Genomic DNA, 10,035 nt, shown 5'->3' on the forward strand with positions numbered 1-10,035 from the left:
TTTTATTTAGTCACAGGTATCCTATACCATTTTTTCAAAAGAAACTCTCATTATACTGTGACGCTCTAATATTGTTCTGATAAATTTTTACCAAAATAATCACGAATCAATACACTAGATATATATAATTAGCACTTCAACTTTTTAGTGTATTCTTTAGCCTTTCTTTTTACATTTTTTTTTATAGGGCTATTGTTTATTGTTTCACTTAGTATTGCTTCGATGATTTAGCGTCCAACTTGAAGTATGCTCTAATCATTATCTTTTTTATATCGAACATAGTTTATTATACCATGTATACAGAGTCACCAGTAGTGTTCACTATAAAATAATTGTAGTGAGCTTAGTGTTTCAGAAATATATTTGTTATATAGAACATAGTTTATTGTGCTATGTACACAGAGTCACTATAAATCATTAGTCTTTGTGGGCAGTGTTTCACACTTTGTATTTGTTTTAGTGATTACATATTTTTCAAAATAAAGAATGGAGGGAGCTTTGCAACTTCCGATAATTGATCTTAGCTCTACAGATCAGACCTTACTCACTGATTTACTCCGGAAGGTAAATTGTCTATACTCTTTAAAATGATTCACACAATATAGCAAAGTTACAATGCTAAATGATGTGAACATTTTGACAATTTGTTTGCAGGCATGCATTGAGAATGGATTTTTTTACCTAATAAATCATGGGGTAGAAGAAGATTTAATTCAACGAGTTTTTGAAGGTAGCAGAAAGTTTTTTGCTCTATCACTTGCAGAGAAGATGAAAATGATTCGCAAGAATCATAGAGGTTACACACCCTTTTATGATGAGAAGCTTAATCTTGTTGACAATCCCAAAGGTTCTTTCTGCTTTCATCCTTCTGTTACATCTATTTGTTATTGATTTAGGCACTTGAAATAGAAAAACTATTACTCCTAGTTTCAGCTTATTTAACAATTTTTTTATTCTGTACCGAAAAGAATGACATGACATTTTTAGATGTCCAGGAAAAAATTTAACCTTCACTACCAAAAAAAAAAAAAAAAAAAAAAGAAACATGACTTGGTAATGCACAACTTTTGTTGCTGAACAACAAATCCTTCGCGAATTATATTTAACAGTGGATTAGCGATGGATTATCAAAAAATCATGTTAGCTATGTATTATTTGGGGACGAATTTCGTAGCTAATTCCTATATTTTTGTAGTATATACAAAACTTCTCATCTTTACCCTTAATGACATGAGTTTATAGCAATAAATATGTCATGATATGCTTAAGACAACAAGTTTCAATTTTCTTTCTAATAACTATGTATTCAATCAAACACCTTAGCGGGAGTATCTTCTATCTGTTGGTAATTAATTAGTTTGAACCAGTGTTTCTCTCTTTTGCTTATTTTCCTTTCCTTTTTTCATTCGAATTGGATTTCAGGGGATCCAAAAGAAAGCATCTATTTTGGAGCACCTGAAGACATATCACCTCACCCTCTGGTAATCTAAATCAGGGGCCTCCGGAAGGTATATTTATATACTAGTATTAGTACCCGCGCGATGCGCAACTAATATAAAAAAAAACTAATCGCAAAAAATTATGACCTTATTTGTTTGATATAATAATTTTTTTTATCATATAACATTAATATATTTAAAATCAATAGATTATGAATTATTAAATATAACTATTATTGTACTAAATTTAACGTCATCAATGATTTAATGCTTAAATCGATATTTTTATAATACGAATTTAAATTGATCAGCTAATATCCTATGATGATTGCATTACTTTAGACGTTTCGATTTGAAAAAAAAAAAAAAAAACACTCTTATCATATCCCTAAGAGCTTCACAAAACACAAAAATTGTAGTTATATATAGCAGATTTAAAATCTGATCTTCTTCTTTGTCGGAAGTGTGCAAATGCATAATAAATGGCAATTTCAAAGACAAATCAGATGAACATGAAAATTAAAAATCGGGAGCAGATCAGCTCCAGTGATGTTTGGTCAAGTATAACTCAATGCCATGTTTGATATGCGCCTCATGTACATGAAAGATCTAGTGGTCTGAATTCATTTTGTAGTGATATTCATTTTATGTTTAAGTTTAAAATAAATAAATTAAATAAAAAGAGACACACAATACATATTTCCTCTATAGTTAGTTGAGATGTCTTCGCTTTTAACAGTCTTCAAAGTTCAAAATGTTCTTTCTTCTACCAAATTTACAGAGTTGACCATTTTGCCTTAGTAAAGGAATCATTTTCATATAATGTTATACAATCTCTTCTCACCTTTAGAGATTCAAATCCTCTAATAAGAATAATTTTCAACACCCACTTCACATACATCCAAGAAACCCTTGTAGCAATGGCAATCTGGGAAGAAATTTAGCTCTCAAAATCATAGCTCTTAAGAAGTTTATGCATTAAGAAATTCAGTTCTCAAAACTATATGTTAATTATCTTATTTTGATAAATAGCTAATGACCAAGCACTGACTTGTCTTCTTTGGAGGCCTCCACGGAAATAACCTTATTACTTCTTTGTGTGACCTTTTTTTTCGTTTTCTTTCTTTCCAGATCGCAAAATTAGATTTAATATAATTGGAGACTAATATAATTAAGAAGATGAATCCAATCTCTTCATTTTTCTTTGTTCACGTGGCTCATATCAGACATTGCATTGAGGTATTCTTGACCAAACATTACTGGAGGATCCGCTTCCCTCTAGTGTCAATTCTAATCCTAAAGTATGATATGAACTGTTTCTTAACTCCATGAATATTCTAATAGTTAGGTGAAAAATAGTTATAAATCTATGAATGTTTGAAGCACTGCCAAAATGACTTTCTATTTCTTCATTAGCTCTAATATGCAATTCTAATTATTAAAAATGCCACTTAGTAATTTCTACCGAAATTTGTAGGATAATATCGAATCGAGAGGTAGTCCTCTGTTTACACGAGAAAGGAAATATCTTATCAATAACAATACATTTGGATTAAATCGTACTTTTATTTATTTATAGCAAATTCTTGGATATAACGCATGCTAACATTTATTACTAATGAACCCCCAACCCTACACAAATAACTTAACAGATGCTAAAATTTATTGTTATTGAAGCTTGTTTGAATTTTATTTTATTAAGAAAAATATAAGGAGTATAAAGTAATATATTTTATTTTATTTTTAGATGGAAGAAACGTTAAATTGTTGCATATTCTTGTTTGCAACAGTGATATTATTTTCTCCTATCGAGACACACTAAGAATAGTTTTCAATGAAACCTCCTCTCCGGTTGAGTGAGTTGTTGCTTCTTTGCTTTCTTCGGACCGGCCACATATTTTCTGCTCCATTTTTGGCTTCCATTCCTGTTTGAAGCCTGTTCAATTGCCAAAGAAAAGAAGATATATACTGTAGTTAACTTCACAAATTCTCTTTTCTGATATTTTCATTCTCACTCGAGAACTTTCCCTCATAAAAAATTAGTATGGTTCATTATCCAAGTGTTTAATTAGTTAATTCAAATCAAATAACATTATTGATGGTCGATATTACGGGTGTACAAAGTAAACCGACAAACCGATAAACCGAGAAAAAAACCCGACTAGTGGTTTGGTTTGACTTGGTTTGGTGTTGGAAAAAAACCCGACATTATTGGTTTGGTTTGGTTTTAACTAAAAAAAGATCAAACCGAACCAATATACTTACATGTATTCAATTTTTAAAATATTTTATACATAAAAATATTTATTTGTAAAGTAATTTATAAATATTTCTTAAATTTTTTAAGTAATTTTTTATCTATTATCTATTATTCAAGCTTGAACTTAGAATTTTGAATGTCAATAAGTTTTATATCCTATGGATGTTAGTAACTCAAATAAAGTCACAACTCAACACTAATCCTAACAAAAGAAATTCAATTTACCACTAGAAATGACAATAATGTTGGATATCTATTCTTTAGTTTTGCATAATTGATTTAGAGAGTAAAAATACATAACTTAAGTTTTTTTTTTCTTTGTCATATAATTAATACTTATTTTAGCATGACTTAGTATTTTTAGATTATGGTCATTTTCTTTTATGGCTTGTTAATTAGTAACATTTATTTTAACCGATTATATTAGCTTTTGTTGAATATTTTAATACAATGTCATCACTCTTCTCACATTTTGTGTTATGTTCTTAAGAAACACCTTAATTATATAATTGTATCTTACTAGGACTAAAGAAATATTTAAAGTAAAAGTTATATGTTTTGTATCAAGACTATTCAAAAAAAACCCGAAAAATCCGAAAAACCGAACAACCCGAGAAAACCCGGGTTGAAAAACAAATTTTATTGGTTTGGTTTGGTGTATAAATTTTAAAACCCGACGCAATTGGTTTGGTTTGGTGTTTAAAAAATCAAGCCGAACCAACCCTATACCTTTAGTCGATATACTGCCCTTCCCATCTGGAACTACATCAACATTTTCTCGACCTTTATTTCTTTCTATTCTAAAATAAAGATACCCAATAAATAAGAAAAGATTAAAATTTAAGAAATGATGTAGAACTTACTGGACATCTAATGTGAAGCTATTGGGATCATCATCGCCAGTTACCAGGCCCTAAAAGATTGCAAGTATATTGAGTATCATGTCTTCATTGCAGTATCTTTTGATTCAGAAGTTGTAATCAGATATACAGAATTTGTTCCTGGATCAAACATAAAGTTTTACAAATCCTACACTGTCATTCATAACCTAACAAAGAATTCAAAAATTCATTCAAACACAATTTGTAACTGAAAAGTGAAAAGAATTTGATCCTGGATCGAACATAAAATTTTACAAATCCTACTATCGCGCATAACATAAACAAAGAAGAATTCAAAAATTTATGCAAACACAAAGTTGTAACTGAAAAGTATGTCAGTCATTCATTCTAAATGGAGGAAAAAATATATTTAACAAAAGATAAAACCAAGGAAAAGAAAATCTGAGAAGATCATTTGATGCGACGATTATTCAATTCCTTCGCAACCCAAAGCAACATTTGTGTGACTGTTAAATAGATAAGGGAATTATGAGAATACAGTCTATAAAAATTAAATACATAGATTGAAATCATGCCTCCTTAGTTTACGCTAGGAGATAATGAGTCGGTTAAATTTCTCTACCATTCTACTGGGAGTAAAAGTGGAGATATATTTGGCAACTTTCAAGGACTACACGTTTTTTTCCTGATTTTTTTTGTCAATAGAATTCAAACAAAAGAAAGAAAATTTAGTGCTCATAATGCTACACGTGCTGTAGTTTTTATCCAAATAAAACTGTTTTAAAACTGCAATTTTTTGCATTTTTTTTTATGAATTTGCATTATTTTATATTTTTAAATTTTGATTTTTGTGGTGATGACACTTGTTATCCTACCATGCTTTTGCCTCTCCTATTCTATATAGATAGATATCCCTAAATTTCTACCCTCTTCTTAATTTTGTGGCAGATTTTTCATTATATATTTGTGTGCTAGGAGAAACATTTTACGAACTTCTAGTACTAGCAAAACAAATTACAGTTTTTATATTGAACTTAGACGAGTTCAATGGAGCGGCATAAATAGTGAGGATTTATATAGTTGATCCCAACTTGTTCAGGATTGAGGCGTAGTAGCTGTTATATTGTAGTAGTTATTTGCTTGATTTTGTAATTAACTCAATTAATATCTATGATTTAAGAAGCAAATAGGATTATGTTTCATTTATATTTGAATTATTTTTATTTTGGGAATTCAAGAAGTTCTGCCATGTTGGAGGTCTACAATGGAAGAATATTACAGAGTTATTCTGTAAGTATCAACTCTCTTATGTCTCTCTGTAAGTTACTTGCATTGTTACTATTCTTATGGGTAAAGCATGCATGCATATATAAAAAGAAATAAATGAAGCACACCATTCTATTTACATACTTCCTTAGTTTTGTATGATTAGCATTTTGTTTTGCTGCTTAGGAATCTTGGTAAAAGAGTACTCTCTCTCATTGCTCTAGCTTTGAATGTGAATGAAGATTTCTTTGAAAAAGTTGGTGCATTCAATCCACCAGGTGCTCTTCTTCGCCCTATACATTATCCAGGTAAGGCTTGGAGATTTTATTTGATGGCTTCACTTCCTGTAAAATGTTTTATAGATTGAATGAAGACAAACACTACTAGAAACAAAGATTTTTCCCACCGACATTCAGTGGGAAATTTGTGTTATAAAATATGGTTTTCTCGCCGAACCAACTCACTAGGAAAACACAGGGTGGGAAACAGGTTTCTATTAAATCGCTAGGAAACTTTCTAATTTTTCTGTGTGAAACACTACTATTTAGATTTTTGCCACCGACATTCAGTGGAAAAATAGTGATTTTTAGTAATGAAAAGAAAAAAAAAAAAAAAAAACTTTCTTGACGTTGGACATACTGTACAGAAATAAGAGGAAGTACTGATGATGATGATTGTGAGAGAGAGTGTGTTATATGTGTTGTTTTAAACCATGGACCACAAGTAATGTTAAAGGTTTGCCAATTTGGCAAATATGCTAGATGCCCGAACAAGATTGTAAATGACTCCCCCAGCAATTACTTTCTCTGTTTTATATGAAACTCTATTCAGTCTGTTCCAAAATGAACAACATTTTTGTATATATGAATTAGGTTAACTTTAAAGGTGTGTTTGGAAAGAAGGAAAATGTTTTCCTAGAAAATATTTTTTAGGAAAATAAGTGAGTTTCTTACTTATTTTTTAGTGGTTGGTAAGTAAGCCAAAAAATATTATGCTAAGAGCATTTATATGTAAGGTCAAGGGGTGGGGGATTGGGGGCGTTGGGTGGTTAGAGAGGAGACAATGAACTTGTAATATCGAGCATGAAGCTTGTTTTAAAATGCTTTCATTAGGAAATCATTTTACTAGCTTTTAAAGACTTGTTTTTACAGAAAGCCAAAAATGGGAAAATTAGAAATATACCCGACACACCCTAAACTTCTCATTTTCGCTCAATGACATGCTTTTAAATGTCATGGCATGTGTAAGACCACAAATTTCAAGTGTTTTTTTTTCCTTTTTCTACACTCTGTGCCAAGTGAAAAGGCCTCGTATAAAATGAAACGGAGGGAGTAGTTGATAATATTCCATCTGGAGAAAGGAACATTAACTGATTGGTCCCGCTAATTAAGTACTTTGTATTATCATTTGCAGGTGAGATAGACTATTCTGATGATCAACATATGCATGGTTGTGGAGCTCATACAGATTATGGAATGATTACTATCTTAATGACTGATGGTCTCCCTGGACTTCAGGCATGTTAGAAAAATGACAAGTTGAGTAAAAAACAGTAAATTCATACAATATTGATAGTTCTAACATTTTATTTGGTTTCTGTTTTTATCAGGTTTGCAGGGATAAATTACAGCAACCGCAGATTTGGGAAGATGTGCCTCAGCTGAATCGGTACTTTAATGATCCATTCTTCATTAGGATTCTTAGGGGTTATTTGGTTCACATGTTAGTTATGCGGTGATTACAGTGCAGAGATTAATGTTAATGCGGTGAATAATGATGAAAGGATTATTATTTGGCACACTGTATGATGATACATGAAGAATAAGTATTATGATACATTAAGACTGCAAGAGCATAATTTTATCGCATTCGGGTAACTTTAAACTTGTAATTTGTCAATTTGCAGGGGTTTCATTGTTAACATTGGAGATATGATGGAAAGGTGGACAAATTGTTTGTTTAGGTAAATGCACTATGCCAACATGACCCTTGATGAATGTATCATATATTGTGCTAATCAATTAATCCTGAAAAAGTAATTAGCTCTCTTTCATGAAGTTTAATTTTCTTTTTATTTTTGTGTTCGTCGTTTTAGGTCAATGCATTAACCTACAAATCCTGGTTTCGAAAACCAGGTGGCTATGTTTTTTGATCCAAGTCCAGATTGTGTTGTGGAATGCTTGAAGAGTTGCTGTAGTGAATCTTCTCCTCCTAGGTATTTATCGCACCCTTTTCTACTTGCATTGTGTATGATTTTTCACTGATAAATGTTCTTCTTTGAGATATCAAGAAAACTTCTACTTCTATTTACTTTAGCTGCTGCAGATACCTGCAGCTTTTCTCTATTACAGTACCTTTTTTTTTTCTTCACATTTTACTTTATTGGAATTATTATATAAGTGATCTGTCAACAGGTTTCCTCCAGTTCGCGTGGCAGACTACTTGAAAGAGAATTACAACCTCACATATGGCTACCAGTGTAAGTTTGTGCGGCTCTAGCTAATGAGATACATGTTCATTTTTTCCGTTTTAACCATTTGGCATCAGAAGTCCACTGATCCGACTAATTTGGATTTGCATGAGGTAGGCCGTAGGCCCACTAAATAAAGTGTTTTGTATCCCAAGATTTTCACTCCAAGAACTCGAACTCGAACCCGAACCCCTCAATAGTGATAAATATTCAAATTACCTTATTATTCGTTTCCGTTGGAGCTTCGTTACGTAGCAATTTGTACATTAAGTGAAAAGTTTTCAAGCTTTCGAAATGAGTGCAAGAAAAAGGCTTCTACAAACTTCAAAAAATACAGTAAGAATAGTTCTTGATTGAAAACAGAAGTTTGATATGGATATATCAGATGTGATCGAGCTGATCATTTTGTCATTCAACTAATTAATCTATAATTCTTCTTTTAGTATAGATGTTGGAACACATAGGCAGTGGCGGAGCCAGGATTTCCGCCGAGGGGGTTCAAAATATAAAAAAGTAAACGTACGAAGAAGCCTAAGGGGGGTTCAACATCTATTATATATACATAAAAAATAATTTTAACCTTGTAAAAATAGTATTTTTTCCCCCGAGGGGGTTCGGATGAACACCCTCGGCTATATGTGGCTCCGCCACTGCACATAGGGGATTGGCGGCGAATAATACATTGATTTGATTGTCTGCAGAAATAAGTTAGTGAATTGGCAACAAAAATGGCACCTGAGGGAGAGATAAGGACTGGTTTATTCATCAATTTTCTCAATATTGAAGAGCTTTTTGTGTGAAAAAAAAAAAGAGATAAGGACTGGTTTATTGCTGCAGAACTGTCGTATTGTTTGTGATGTTGTGAAAATAATGAGACTTCAGAGTCCCACATTGAAAGTGTGATTGTAAAAGTAATTCTTTCCATCTGATCTGAAACATTTACAACCTCAATCAAAATTAACTATCAATATGAACAACTTCAATCAAAATTAACTGAAATGGAAAGTTGAGAAGATATTCAAGCCAATTCCTACTCAAAAGAGGAAAGAAATAAAAGGAAACTTTTTTCTTAGTTGGTTTTCGAGTGTTATTAGGATTTAGATCCTTTCTAGGAAAGGATTAGACCTAGTAATATAAATACATGTTAACTAGGATTTATTAAGTAGGACAGACCATAGAACCTAAGAGTATTTAATCTTGTAACTTACTTTCTCCCTTGATATTAATAAAAGTGCCGGCCGTTCTTCGTTGACTAGGATCACATCGATCCGAACCACGTTAATTACTGTGTTTTTATCGTTTTTGCTCTAACAATTGGTATCGGAAGCCTACAGGTCATGAGATCTAGGAGACGAGGAGACTATGACATCTATGAAGTTTGAGGTAGCCGATTTTGATGGGCGAAGTAATAACTTCTACATCTGGAAGATCAAGATCATGGCGTTGTTATGGAGAGAAGGATCAGTCTATGCTTTGGACGACTCGTATCCCGAAAATATGAAAGAGGCCGAGAAGCAGAAGATTGAGATGGATGCGTTTAGCGCAATTGAATTATCCTTATCAGACAGCGTGTTATGTGAAGTCAGTACCGAGAAAAAGAAACTTGAAGATCTCTACCAGAAGAAATCAGTAACAACTAAAATGTTGTTAAGGCAGCGTTTACACACCTTCAAGATGAAGACAGGTACAATTACAGGATCATCTTGATGCTTTTAATAAATTGGCTATGGATCTTACTCATGCTGATAATAAAGTGAG

The 10,035-nt window shown here is 31.9% G+C and overlaps 1 pseudogene; it reads left to right on the forward strand.

Annotated features, from left to right (window-relative positions):
* Positions 1-409: 409 nt before the first annotated feature.
* Positions 410-9,234, forward strand: LOC132030340 (2-oxoglutarate-Fe(II) type oxidoreductase hxnY-like; annotated as a pseudogene).
* The last annotated feature ends 801 nt before the right edge of the window (positions 9,235-10,035 follow it).

The sequence above is a fragment of the Lycium ferocissimum genome, chromosome 9, assembly GCF_029784015.1.
Source record: "Lycium ferocissimum isolate CSIRO_LF1 chromosome 9, AGI_CSIRO_Lferr_CH_V1, whole genome shotgun sequence".
In the NCBI taxonomy this organism is placed as follows: Eukaryota; Viridiplantae; Streptophyta; class Magnoliopsida; order Solanales; family Solanaceae; genus Lycium; species Lycium ferocissimum.